At 44.5% G+C, this 14922-nt stretch overlaps 1 protein-coding gene across 1 annotated transcript in view; it reads right to left on the reverse strand.

The window, feature by feature from the left end:
- LOC147028896 (FYVE and coiled-coil domain-containing protein 1-like) overlaps positions 1-839 on the reverse strand; it is a 299989-nt gene extending 299150 nt beyond the window's left edge. Inside the window, exon 1 of the mRNA XM_085879733.1 lies at positions 759-839. The gene's annotated coding sequence lies outside the window, so the exon portion shown is untranslated. The remainder of the gene's footprint in view (positions 1-758) is intronic.
- Positions 840-14922: the final 14083 nt, after the last annotated feature.

A 14922-nucleotide genomic window follows, 5' to 3' on the forward strand; every position in this document is an offset into this window, starting at 1 on the left:
GTGTGTGTGTGTGTGTGTGTGTGTGTGTGTGAGAGAGTGAGATATACATACGTGTGTGTGTGTGTGTGAGAGTGAGATATACATACGTGTGTGTGTGTGTGTGAGAGTGAGATATACATACGTGTGTGTGTGTGTGAGAGTGAGATATACATACGTGTGTGTGTGTGTGTGAGAGTGAGATATACATACGTGTGTGTGTGTGTGTGTGTGTGAGAGTGAGATATACATACGTGTGTGTGTGTGTGTGTGAGAGTGAGATATACATACGTGTGTGTGTGTGTGTGTGAGAGTGAGATATACATACGTGTGTGTGTGTGAGAGTGAGATATACATACGTGTGTGTGTGTGTGTGTGTGTGTGAGAGTGAGATATACATACGTGTGTGTGTGTGTGTGTGTGTGTGTGTGTGTGTGTGTGAGAGTGAGATATACATACGTGTGTGTGTGTGTGTGTGTGTGTGTGTGTGTGTGTGAGTGAGATATACGTGTGTGTGTGTGTGTGTGTGTGTGTGTGTGTGTGTGTGTGTGAGATATACGTGTGTGTGTGTGTGTGTGTGTGTGTGTGTGTGTGTGTGTGTGTGTGTGTGTGTGTGTGTGTGTTATACATACATACATATATATATATATATATTCTCTAAATTGTAATGTTTCGATATAAAATCAAAAGCTCGATAGTCCCAAGCGAGGAAACTCATTCCATGACCCACTAATCAAATTGATACAAACAACGCATCATGTCTGTAGGGGGTCCGGACTCACCTTGGGCTGTCGCTCACAACGAGGACTCAATGGTGGTTTGAAGCAAGCCGTAATCCGAAGTACTCCACACAAACCCACAAACACTCACCATCAGCTGATTGATCTCTGGCTCGCAACCAAAACATCAACACGACGCAAAATCGTGACGTCAAGACGCGCAGCGCGTTCAGACTCGTTTATTTTTGTCCGTCTCTGGTTTCCGAGACCACCTGTTAACTTGGTTAAAATTAATACGAAGGACACTTTATCCTTAATAAGGACACGTTAGTGCACAATTATGTCGACCGCGAGTTTTATAGTTCAGATAAACCTCCAAGCGTTGACGCCTTTTACACCGCAGAGTGAGTAATTTTTTAATTTTCTTCACAATGATTAAAATCAGTTCTTCTTCTTCAACAAAAACGTTTTTCAGAGCGGCCAGGCTCGATGACGTCATACTCCAAAATAAAACATTCCAGTGACGTCAGGCCCCTAATACACTCAAACTTTCGTGCCGAGTTTCGTTCGTGGAGTCACAATGCCTGTGTTTAAATTTGGGCCCGCTATCGGAGCTAAACCCAAAGTAAAAAGGCCGGATGGCTGGGCACGTGCATCGGTGCTAACAAACGGATCACCCGGCACCGGCTCAAGCAGCGGCAACAAAAGAGTGAGGAGACCTTTGATGAGTTTCTGAAGGACCTGAGGATTGTTCTCACGGACTGCGAGTCCGCCGATCCCGAGGACATGCCAACAGATGCTATCATTGATGGCGTTTTTGAATTCAGGGTGCAGGGCCGGATTTCGGCATGGGCAAGCTGGGCAGTTGCCTAGGGGCCCTCCACCACCAGGGGGCCTCCACAACCAGGGGGCCTCCACAACCAGGGGGCCTCCACAACCAGGGGGCCTCCACAACCAAGGGGCCTCCACAACCAAGGGGCCTCCACAACCAAGGGGCCTCCCACAACCAGGGGGCCTCCCACAACCGAGGGGCCTCCACAACCAGGGGGCCTCCGCAACCAAGGGGCCTCCACAACCAGGGGGCCTCCTCAACCAGGGGGCCTCCACAACCAGGGGGCTTCCACAACCAGGGGGCCTCCTCAACCAGTGGGCCTCCACAACCAGGGGGCCTCCACCACCGGGCCTCCTCAACCAGTGGGCCTCCACATATTTCATGAAAAAAAATTGTAAGGAAAAATGTATTTGAGTCATTCCATCTGAAATCACCAAATTTAAGAAAATGTTCCCAGTTGACCCCCTCAGATTTACTTTAAACTTTCATAAAATAGTTCTCAGGTATCAAAATGAAGCTGCGTAAAATTTTAGGTCCATAGATGCGGTCAACTCCGAGATATTGAGGGTGAAAATGTGGTTGTGGCCCTATTTTTATGGTCGTTGCAAGCATCACAAAATGAACGGCGACTTTTAAACTCCCACAACTTTTTAAATATTAATGCTAGAGCCTTGAAATTTTCAGAGATTATTCGTCTATAACTGCTCTGTAAGAAACAAACATAAAACTGAGTGTACCTCTATTAAATTTTATGACCTGATCAGTTGAAATCCAGAAAAAAAAATGTTGGTTTTGTATGAAGACCCAACTTTGAGACCCCATATATTTTTATTGACCCATCCCAGAAGCTTGAAATTTTTTCATGTAATAACTGTATGGTAGTAGTATTCAAATACATGTTTACTTTTCTTAATCAGTCATATATAATACAGTCATGATCCCTCAAAAATTGGAAATTTTTATTTTTCCCCGAAATTCAGGTGAGGATTGCAAATAAATATATGACAAGGTATACCACTTCAAATTGTTCACCATTGGAAAGAGAATTGCGTGGCTGTTGTCTCCACCAAATTAATTTTGACGTCATAACTTTTGATCTCTGGTTTCCTCATTGGTATGCATTTATGTCTGCGTGCAGTTCTTCGATGGAAAACTTATCACGTGCTATGGGTGTGATAAGTGTTGGATACTGCAAAACTCCTTGGCATTGTTGTGGGGCCGGGTCTCGGTGGCGAGCACGACCGCTAGATGGAGCAGTAGAGTCGGCTCTACCGAACACCCGGAATTTATAGGTCATCACCCCGGATAACCCCAGAGCCGACGGGTCCCTTATCGGACCGAAGATCGCCAAAAGGTCGACCACGTGGGATAGGGTCGATTGCCAATTTCAATATACCTAAATACCCACGCAGTCCAACGACCGGGGAACCACACCCTCGGCAGGCCTCGAGCGGAACGAGCAGTTACTGTGCTCGAACCGTGCATAACCCGAGTGGATGGTTACCGAGGTCCGTCGGTCCAAATGCACAATTACGGCAACGGCCTTCTTAATTCCCGTTTGCAGCGCGGCAAATCAATGATAGAAACACAGAAATGAGCTGATACATTCAACAATAGCGGTATTTATTTTACAATGGGGGGGAAAGGGAACACAAAAAGAGCAGAGCTATCATGACTATAACAAATGCAATGTACAATGAGCAAAAGAAAGCACTTACACAATTCTACTTGAAGACGGGCCCACACACAGACACACACACACAGAATTGGACCCCGTCGGGTCTTTATTGAAGGCTTCCAGCTCGAGGAAAGGTGAGCTGGCGACCAGAGCCTGTGCTTGGACCTGTCCATCTCGTGTGGTCTTCGACGATCCGGCTCGACGGGACTCGAACCCGCAACACGATGGTGCTCCAAGCACCAGGTACCTCACTCTCCAACCGGCCACGCACTAATCGACCAAGACCAAGGAGAAGATCAGAGACAACGATGACCCAGGACCAGACAAACCAGCCAGCACCAAGACCCAAGACCCATGACCCCCAAGACGACGATGATTTTACGACGACGACCACGACCAACGCTCCCAGCCTGGCGTTCCTTTATATTCCTTTTTCCTCCGGGGTGAGCAAATCGCCATCTGAGGCGCTCTCCACCCTCATTGGACGGGGCGTCGTGGGAAAGTCACTCTCTGTGGCCATCTCAACCCTCATTGGCCAGCGTGTCATGGGAAAGTCGCCCTCTGTGGCCATCTCAACCCCATTGGCCGGGGTGCCGTGGGAAAGTCGCTCTCTGTGGCCATCTCAACCCTCATTGGCCGGCGTGTTGTGGGAAAGTCGCCTTCTGTGGCGTGATTGGACAAGGGGCACGCCCCTGCCTTCCTGGACGGAGTCCCGGTCTGAGGCGATGGAAATCTCCGCCCACGTACGTGGCCGAACGCACGTGGGCAATGGCGTCGGTGTGTGAAGTGAAGTGAAGGCGTGTTGTTGTAAACGAAACTCCGCAGTGCACACATGTAATTCCCGTAAGACACAGGTAGGGGGCCCTAACTATAAACACACACTTACCGATATAACTATTCTATAAGGACCTGAATGTTGAGTGCTCATGGCTGCCAGATTCGTAACAGTATTACATATGATGTATTATGTACCCATTTCCGTTTCTGGGAAGGAGGAGTCAGTGTGCACGGTGATGGCCCGCAGCCGAGGGGCCTGCGTGTTTAGTTATGGTGTTGTTTGAATAAACTTGTACGTTTATTTCTGACTTCTTGAACCTTCAACAACAAGGAAGAATTGATTCGATTTTGGTGCAGATCTGAACCTGCAGAGACCAGATATAGCATGCTTGGGAGAGAACTTACAGCAGCCTACCTGGGGGTCAAACACTTTTGGCATATGCTAGAAGGGAGGACATTCTCTATCTCTGTGGACCACAAGCAATTGATCTATGCTTTTCATGTCAGGACTCAATCGTCACTCTTCAAGAGAAGTAAATCTTGATTTCATCTCCCATTTCATGACAGACTTGAGGCACATCAGTGGCAAAAACAACTCTGCAGCAGATTCACTCTCCCGAGTTGACGTAAATGTTCTGGATGAATCCAACATCATTGATTTCACTACCATAGCTGAAGCCCAACATCGTGATGAGGAGCTACTTCTGAGGGTAGGATTGTCCTTTGATGTTTCTATACAGGTGATCCTCGCCCTGACGTCCCAAGCGAGTGTCGACGTGCAGTTTTTGGCGCTCGACACAATTTGTCTCACCCTGGCATCAGTCATTCAACATTTAGTGACTCGGCGTTTTTTTCTGGTAGGGAGTGAATCGTGTCCTCAGAGACTGGTATCGAAACTGCATATACTTACCCTCATGGATTCTCACAGACTACCAGTTAACACTGAAATTCACAAGTCTATTTGGATCAGAGATCCAAAATACTGTTGAGGATTCAGCCAGTGGTGGAATTCGGATGAGTGCGTCAATCACTGTCTGTGACCAGTTTGGGTTTTTGCACCCTACTATCGACAGCCAAATGTTACAGATTCGGCACCACCCTAACCACCGCCGTCTCCGGGGTTATAACGCCGGCTGGTTCGGCACAGGCCTCGGGTCATGCATCTCGAATCGCGATACCAACGTACCCCCTGAACCTTACCAGTTGGGGAAATAGACCCCGGTTACGGACTGGTTTTGTCAGAGACCGAGCGAATTCTGCCAGTCTGTAACCATTTTGGTTTTTATATCCAAATTGAGCAGATCGTTCCTCGATGCGGCATGAATTAATTCAAAGCGGAAACTTCATACGAATCAGCCAGATTTATTGGGGACACATCGGGAAAACACAACACAAGCAAAGCATTCACGACAATGTTATAATTAATCTATAAACCGTTCTTAACAAGGGAGCTACGGATTATGGGTTTCGAAGGAGACCCTAACGAGATAATCCTTAAACAACATGCAGACAAGACACGGACAGCATGCAGACAAGACACAGAGTACTTGGTGATGCTTCATGGACGAGAGGAAAACTGTCAAAAGCCCGAATGCGGCTCGTGACAAGCCGATGTCTACGGATTCGAGTGCCCAAGCTCAAATACGCCACGTGGCAAAATGGCGCTCGTCCATGTGTCGCAGCCCTCACGTACGCAGCCTCGGCGCGTTCAGACCCCACGAGGTCGACTGCACCAGAGCAAAAGATCCAAGGTGGTATGCTCCAGCTGGCTTTTCACAAGGTCCAGCATCCAAGTCCAGACCTGGCCTCTTCACCAGACAAGGCCAAATCGAGGTGTTGGGCTCCGCAGGCTGGGTCCATGGGATTCCAAGACGTCGTCGAGCCGTGAGGTGAGTAGGGACAGTCAGAGGCTCCGTCACTGGACTCCGGATGAACCTGTCGATGTGCTCCTCACGAAAGCCGATCGCGCCCCACTTCGGTGCTCAGTTTCACCACTGAAAATGGCAGACTCGGCGCGCTCAGGTTCAGTTTCTCTCCGGGCAGATCCACCACTGCCTTTCCTTCCTTGCTTGCCTCAAAGCCCCCTGGCTCCTCCCCTTAGTTTCACTTCCTTCTCAAGGCCACCCCCCCTCAGAGTGCTGGGCGGGGACTATTGTCCGGAGTGAGGAAGAAAGAAGAAGAACCTCTCGGGCCACCACCAATGTACGAACAATGAACAGCCTCTTACATCTCCCGACACACATGTAGCGTCCATTTACCGAACAACCTGGCTAAACATGCATTTAATGGGGGATCTGGGCTAATCCTATATTTAATAACATACTGAGGGCCATTTCCGCAACAATACATTGACACATCAGGTCTGCTCTTGGCACATTTTCTTTACCGGATGCCAGATTCGACCATGTTCACATTAATCTAACTCGTAGTTGGACCTCTACCTCCATCATACGGCATTACATACCTGCTCACATCCATTGATTGTTTTACTCGGCCGGTCGCAATAGCTATTCCTGACGAAACAGTAGAGATGGTGGCACAAGCACTAATCTCAAATAGGGTCGCTGTGTTTTGTGCACCTTCAACAATAACCACAGACTGAGATCATCAGCTTGAATCTGCACTTTTCCAAGCTCTGTCTGATCTACTTGGCAGGAGGAAAACCCGAACCACAGCTCATCACCCGTCACCTAATGGACTCGTGAAACAATTCCATTGAAAGCATCTCGGAAAGCCCATGCAAATACAAGATGGATAGAGAGTCTTCCTATTGTCTTGCTCGGTATCCAAACGGTGGTTAAATCCATCCTCGGTTGCTGTGCTGCTGAGTTAATTTTTGGCACAACTCTCAAGTTGCCAGGACAGTGACACCGAGTCAGTTTAATCACGACTTGGATCCTAGCAACTATGTATATAAACGACAGATGCACATGAGAAACTTGAAGCTTACACCTACCAGGCTGCAGCACAGGCAAACCCAGAGCAATTCAGACATTCAGAGTTGTACTCATGTTTTTGTGTGACCCAACAAGGTGAAGAAGCCACTTCAACCCCCATATGATGGACCATTTGAAGTCATCTGCCATACTGACAAGTCTTTCATTATTTACTACAATGGGAAACATGATACTATCAGCATTGACAGGTTGAAACCTGCTTATGCTGAACATGACCTAACTACTGCACATGCATTACCTACAACCACTCATTTGTAACAGCACCAGAACCAGCAGCTGTTCCTCAAGTGCCGGTGGCCAAGAAGATGGGTTTTGGCCGTCATGTCCATTGGCCAGCTCATTTTATATGTTTTTTTTTGGGGGGGGGGGGACTGTTCATTGTTTGACACTTCAATTTTTACACCTTTCTGATTGATGGCTTTCTTCCTATGTTGACAAATTCTGGTCACTGCCAATCTAGGATGGGGCGACTTTTGTAGCACACTCATCGGTGCCAATTTGTTCGTACTTTTACATGGCATGGCCTTTGTTCCATTTACTTGTCCAACCAATGGCAGTTGTGGAGGCATGGTTTTATATTTTTTTAAATCTGATTTCTAACCAATCATTGTGCCCCACTCTACTATCGGGCTCTTGGATCTACCTCTCGAGGGACCAGCATGGAGGAAGGCTTTAACGGAAGTGTGACGACATTTCCCTGCTTGTCAGCTCGCTTTTTACACTGTCGTGGAAATGACTCATGGACTTGAGTTTCACTGGAGTTAAACGGCATTCACAGCCCTATCTTTGGCGATGCATTTCCTCTCTTGACTCGAGGAGTTTCGTACCATATGTCTGTTTGTGACCCTTTCCTAGCTGTCCATGCAACCTGGGTTTGATCAAGTCAAGGCGCAATATTACATTTCTTTGAATGTTACAAACCATGAGTGTTGAACACATCCATCAGGCACTTAATTAGTTGCCTTTGTGGATCTTGAATTTGAGGCCTGCACAATCCTAATCTCTTAGAGAAAGCATCTGCCACAACAATAAACATTCGTCCCATAAATGCACCTGTGTAATCCACATGCAGTCTCTGCCAAGGTGTTGCCGGCAATTCCCAATGACGTAACATAGCAATAGGAGGATTCTTCACATTCATCTGACAAGCATTACACAGATGTACGACACTCGATGTCTTCAGACAAATTCGGCCACCAGAGATAGAGGTAACCCATTCACGCGACCACTCCATGATGAGTCTCATGTAATTCCTCCAACAACCAAGCCCAACCTGGGTACTATCACTCACTATTTCCACACATCCAGAAAGAAATACACTCCCCTTCCATGTCGATGCTGAGTTCTGTTCTTCTTTGGAAAAACGGTAACAACTCCTCATGGACGGTGATTTCTCAGGCCAACCCGTCTGTACACAACGATACACCTGACACTAACTACAAGGCAGTGCCCGATTTAGAGTGGGGTAGACTGGACAGCTGGCCATCCACAAAAATGTGTAGCGGCTCATTAATTTTTATTTTATTGAACACTAACATTTTATTGAACCGAAAGGTCAGATTTGGAAAAAAAAAAAAAAGATGTGAGAAAATGGTCATGGAAACATTTTGTGTTGACGGCTGCTGTTCATGCAGACTTTATATTTTAAAGTATGCTGATTTCGAATCAAGTGTATGCCAGATTCGTTTTTTGATTTAACCCTTTAATCCTCAATTCAAAATGGTTACCCTATTTTTCTTTTTTTTTGTCGTAGAACAGGCACCAGTCTAATAAAATGATTCCAACACCGACATTTTCATATTAAAATGACTATTTACTGGAATACAATTACATAAAACCAGACCAACAACTAATGGAAGGTTTAAATGTTTTTAACCCCACAATTGTATTCAAAATGGCTTCCGTATATCTGTATATATATATATATATATATATATATATATATATATATATATATATATATATATATATATACATATATATTACTAAAACTCTAATTTTGTATATATGTATGTATGTATGTATGTCAGGTCAGGTCAGGTATGGGAGCATGTGCAAGAACAGCGCGTCGCTGCGTCCACTTTCCACCGGTACTCCAGGGGCCTCTGTCTGGCCATCCCCCAAGCAGATGCCAGGCCCATCCCCATCTCCTTGAGATGATGGTCAACCTGCTGCAACCACGAGGCACGTGGTCAGCCCACTGGCCTCCTCCACTCATGAGACTCCCTCGCTGAGAGAATCTGGTGAGCAGGATCAGCGTCAGGAAAACGAGCCACATGTCCATACAGCCGCAAATGACGCTCACGGACTATGCAGGTAACAAATCTCATCCGAGTCTCTCTCAGCAACCACTCGTTGGACACAAAATCCGACCAGCGATAGCCAAGGATTCTCCGAAGAGACCTGGTACCAAAGGAATTAAGTCTCCGTCTCAGATCCTTGGTCAGAGTCCAAGTCTCGCACCCATAGAGCAAGACTGGAAGTACCAAGGACCTGAAGACTCGGACTTTCGTCCTCCCGCACAGGTACTGGCAGCGCCACACCCCGTGATTCAGTGAATCCATGACTCCCCAGGCCCGACCCAGACGTCTATTGACCTCTGACTCACAGCCAGCAGAGACATGAATATCACTGCCAAGGTAAGTGAATCTCTCCACGACCTCAACATCCTCACCACAAACAGACACAGACAGGACAGCAGCATCCAAGATGTCACCGAAAGCCTGGATCTTAGTTTTGACCCAAGAAACCCGTAATCCCAGCGGCTCCGACTCCTCATTCAGCACCTCAAGGGCCCCCAAAAGGATATCTAAAGTCTCCGCAAAGATGACTGCATCATCTGCAAAATCAAGGTCCAAGATCTTGACATTCCCAAACGATGCACCGCAGCTTGATCTCTCCGACATCCTCCCTAAAACCCAGTCCATACAAGTGCTGAAAAGTGTGGGGGCCAGTACACACCCCTGACGAACTCCAGTAACAACTGGAAATAAGTCAGAGATGGTACCACCACACTGCACAGCACTCTCAGTACCAGAGTAGAGTTCAGACATCAGATCGATCCGTTTTGGTGGCACCCCAGGAAGACCAAGAATCCTCCAGAGGACATCCCGATTCACTGAATCGAACACTTTACAGAGATCAACATAGGCTGCAAGCAGCCCCTGCCGAAACTCTCGTCTGCGTTCGGTGAGGACACGAATAGCAAGGATACGGTCAATCGTTGAACTCTTTGGTGTTAAGCCTGACTGCTCTGGACGCTGGTGCTCAAGCAGATGGTGGCGAACCCTATCAAGAATTATCCGAGCAAAGACCTTGCCCGGCACTGAGAGCAGTGTCACCCCTCGGTAGTTGTTGCAGTCTTGGCGATCACCCTTCGCTTTCCAGAGAGGAACAACAAGGCCCCTCTTCCAGTCAGTTGGGATGATGCCTGTGTTCCAGGCAGAGCACAAAACGGTACACGAGAGCGCAACAATTTTCAGGCCACCTTACTCACCATTCGCCTGCGGTGCGCAGTATCAAGTTTTGTTCAAATCGGGCAACGAAAAAAATTATTAAAAAATCAATTCCCGATTCAGTCAAGTTTTGGTATGACGATCAATAAAGCGCAAGGACAAACCATGGAGAATGTGTTGATATACATCAAGAGACCGGTTGGTCGAACGATGACTCCTGAGGTAAATGCTCAAATTTTCTTCAATTAAAGTTTGACTACCAAATAATATTAATATTTCGTCTTGTTTTTTTTTTGATCAACCGCTGTCACAACGGGAACCCAACGGGTTCACGGGTCGTCAGGTACAGTGTATACCTTGCATTGTTTACATAGTTGAAAGATACTGCAAACATTCAACTTTCTTCATGGTCATGCACTCAATGTTGTCTTGAATTCTGAATTCAGAATTTGTTAAAATGACACCACATAATTTGCGAAAGATTATTTCCGGCAGGAATGTTGCATTTTGTAGAAGAATCCCTCCCATTTCTCATTGGAAACTAAGTTGCGACACCGAAACCCAATAATTTATTAGTATTATTGCGACGCCAATGACGATTTAATACATTAATCTCAGTTAAATATGAACTCAAGCTACTTTATACCCAACTCCACCCCACCCACCACTAAAATACCACCACCCCCAATCTCACACACCCACATGTATGTTAAGTGCCCCTCATCTTAAATACTGAATCTTACGCAGATCAGAATCGGTGTAACAATCCTAGATGTTTAGTCTTACAAAATGTTCCAACACTGGCTATCGCTCGTCCAATACTTGCAGCCTTCTACACAAGGTGATCTCAACTTTCTGCAGCTGCAGCATATTCCTAGGCACCCCTTTGTGCACCCACAGGCCACAATCTCTATGCATGCTTTGGGAATGTGAGAGAGAGCAAGTGTAACTCTGCGACCAACTTTTCAATCTTTTGAGTCTTTCCCATAGATGTTACATATGGGAGAGATTGGTGAAGGGTGTGGGATTGGTTCCAAATACTCGCTTGGTAGTGGGCACGCTTAATGTGGAGCCGTGCTGCATCGGATGTCGGAGAAAGGTTTTCTTGAGCTTGCCCCATGCAAAACAGCTTGACTCGGGCCTGATCACAACTGTTGACATCACTCAATCCATACAATTCGCAAATGAAGATCTCTGATGACTTGATGATCTCATCGGTGATGTCACCTTTATTCAGATTGTTCAACAACAAATGGTGTTCCTTGAACACGGGCCAAGCAGTTAACATGGAGTGACTAAATAGCTGTGACACACTGTCACTTCCAATGATGGAGTGATATCCGATTATTGTTTATACTTGTGGAATAGCAAGCTTGTTATGGATGTCATGTACTGGAATGAATTTTGGAGATTTGGCAGTGTCAGTCTTCATCGATCCACAGAAATAAACATGGCATTTTATCAAAATATGCCAACAACAGCACCAGAACATGTGTCGCACACTGACACAACAGTTGATTCTACATTAGCATGCAGACAATGGGGATATCTATCTGCACAAACTGTGTATACGAGATCTTGTGCGAAACTGAGAAGCCGTACTTGTTCATGTTTCTCTTCCTTTTGTGTGGGATTTGTATCTGAACCATCCTCCATCTCTTCCTTAGAGTTGATGCCCACCTGTAATTCGATTAAGAAACATGTGGGTAAACATTGTATGGCCCTTTCCTTGTTTACGCTTAGGTGTTCATTTTAAATTTTAATTTTGTGATCGGATGTCGCTTCTTAAACGCAATGCAAAATGAACCATCGAGAGAAATTAATCTTCCTTGATTGTCATGCTGATATTCTGGAATAGTCAGCTCAGCTTGTTCATTTCTTTTCAGAGAAGATATGGGGACGTGCCAAAATTGTGTGGATACAAGGACAGTGCGATGCTCTGTTCCTATTTGATCACCGAGTACAAAACTTCATAGAAACCATGTACCATCTCAACCAGTTTATCCTTGAAAGTTGTTCGATGGCTTTTAAACGATGATGGGATTTCTATTATATCTTAATTTATTGGCCTATAGACCTGCAACAACCCAACACCTCTGTTGACCCAACATTATCGCCATGCTCGACAGATTGCTCCAATTCTTGGCAAAGCCACACTGATGCCATATCTGTATTTGTGGCTGTTTCTTTTTGTGTTCTGCGTTTAAATTTCATGTAATATCTCAAGTGATATTTCCCCATCAGCAACACAAAGATCATTGACACATGCAAGCCAGACCCTCGTTACGCGTCGTACATAGCAGCTGCAAGTGCTGCACCTCTCACTTGCATTTCCTGTATGTCATTCATTTTCTCTTTTGTGTTTTCTTGCCAAAATATACAGCGATTCCATTTAACAGGTTGTGACTTGCTCCGTAACTGTATCAATTGTGACATCACGGTTGAAGTAGATGAACTGGTTGTGGAACAGACTTTGGATTTCTGTGCTTTCCCATCAAGTGTCTTCAATCTGTCGGTTTTCTCCTAACTTGCTTTATGATAAACGACAGTCCTCATGCCAGCTAATTGACAGCGGTGGTCAATTCGGCCTGGTGACGTTTGTGATAAAACATGGTTAAGCCTTTCAGTAGCTCTCTGTAAATTGTCGTTCTGTAACTTGTTCTGAACCTGTCAGACATCATCAATTGTCTTCAATCCTGTTGCCATCGATGTTGTAAGCTTTTGGTTCTTGGCCTCTTGGCATATTATACATTACTCCAAGTCAACTTGTGGTGCACCTCTCTTTCGAGTACAATTGGTTGAGTCTTCCATGCTAATGAGTTAAAATAGCCTACAAAAGTGAAAACAGTGAAAGTTAGTTTATAAAGACCTTGGACATTGTTACATTGTTATTCCAACCAAAACTTAACTGAAGGATATATCTCCATACTTATCATGACAGTCAAAACGTATTGCAGCATAGTATCGCACAAACCCAAAATATCTGAACTGTTTACGCATGACGTGTAGAGGATGAAACCTTGATGAATGTCAATTAAATATTATCCAGATTAGTAAGCAATTAGAAAAATTGTCATTGATCAAACAAGGTTGAATAAATCGTATCATCGAAATACAGGTATACATTGATTTACGTCGAGGATGTGCTTTTGAAAACTGCGACTTACATTGAATCTTGTTGGGTTTTTTTTTTCCATAAGAAATACAGTAATAGAATAAAGCGGGGAGGGGGACGTCATAATTTTCACCAACGCTTTTACCTTTTTGGCTTAAACAGAGAAAATTTAAATGCTCAATGTAACACAAATTTGGACAGTAAAAAAATCAAAATGAAATAATTTTATTAAAGTATAATACAGTAAGATACTATGTAAAATAACATGCGGTGGTGGGAGAGAAAAGGGGGGGGGGGAGAGAGTGAGAGTGAGTTATGATCAGATGAAAAATGATGAAAGGGAGGAGGAAGTTCATCACATGTCATTCTCAATGTATGATGGTATATGATGTCTTGACTCACAGGCGTCTTGGTTCTATCGAGGTCCTCAATCCACATGGCCAGCATACGTTCCATCTTTCCCATTCAAGAGCTCCTTTGCTTCGTAATTAACTTGGATGTTAATGGCATAGCATTTTTAGCAGTTTCACAAATTTGTTCTCCATTTTTATAAATTCTACGTATGGTTGTTGAGGGAAAACCTAAGTGCCGACCACTTATGTAACATTATTGTTTCGTAAGTGTTTCATAAATGTTCTATGAAACATTATTCTGCGTATAATGTCCAATTTCACCTCCAGATTTACAGTTTTACGAACTTTCTTAGCCACAGGCTCACTCTTATCACCACGAGCATGCTTAGAACTCATGATGAAGATTTTGGAAGGACAGTATGTCTGAACAGCACAAATGCAGAATAAATCACTTTACACTGAAGTTATGTCATTGAATTCACGTGCTTTGGCTTTTCCGTTGCCAATTTTCCGGTGACGTCTTGTCAATTGAATTTGAATTTAGTTGAATTTAATTGCCAGTGGAAGAAAATTTTCCATGCTTTATGTGGATAATAATAAAGAATGTGAACACAGGATGAACTTGAGGGGGAGCACTCGGTAGAGTGCAAAACCTCTGCCGCCAATACTGCTGGGTCACTTAAGTGAACCTGATGTCCTATTCATTGTAGGTCAAAACGGATCAGACTCTACTGAACCACGATTGAATAAACTAAACTAGATCGACGCGCATGTAGAAATGCCAAAAAAAAAAAAAAATCGAAATTTTTTTGAAAAAAAAGTTGCAAAATATATATTTTTTTTCTCTAACAAATGTATTTTTGGTTGGAAATCACTTAAAACATGTAGAAATGCAAAAACAAAAATTCAAATATTTTTCAAATAAAATCGAATTTTTTTTAAAAAAAGTTGCAAATTTTTTTTCTCCAACAAATTTATTTATTTTTGGTTGGAAATCACTTAAAACATGTAGAAAAGCAAAAACAAAAATTCAAATATATATTTTTAAAATGGCCGCCAT

The sequence above is a fragment of the Eptatretus burgeri genome, chromosome 4 (genome assembly GCF_056783735.1).
Source record: "Eptatretus burgeri isolate ZD-2024b chromosome 4, Ebu_testis_v1, whole genome shotgun sequence".
Taxonomy (NCBI): Eukaryota; Metazoa; Chordata; class Myxini; order Myxiniformes; family Myxinidae; genus Eptatretus; species Eptatretus burgeri.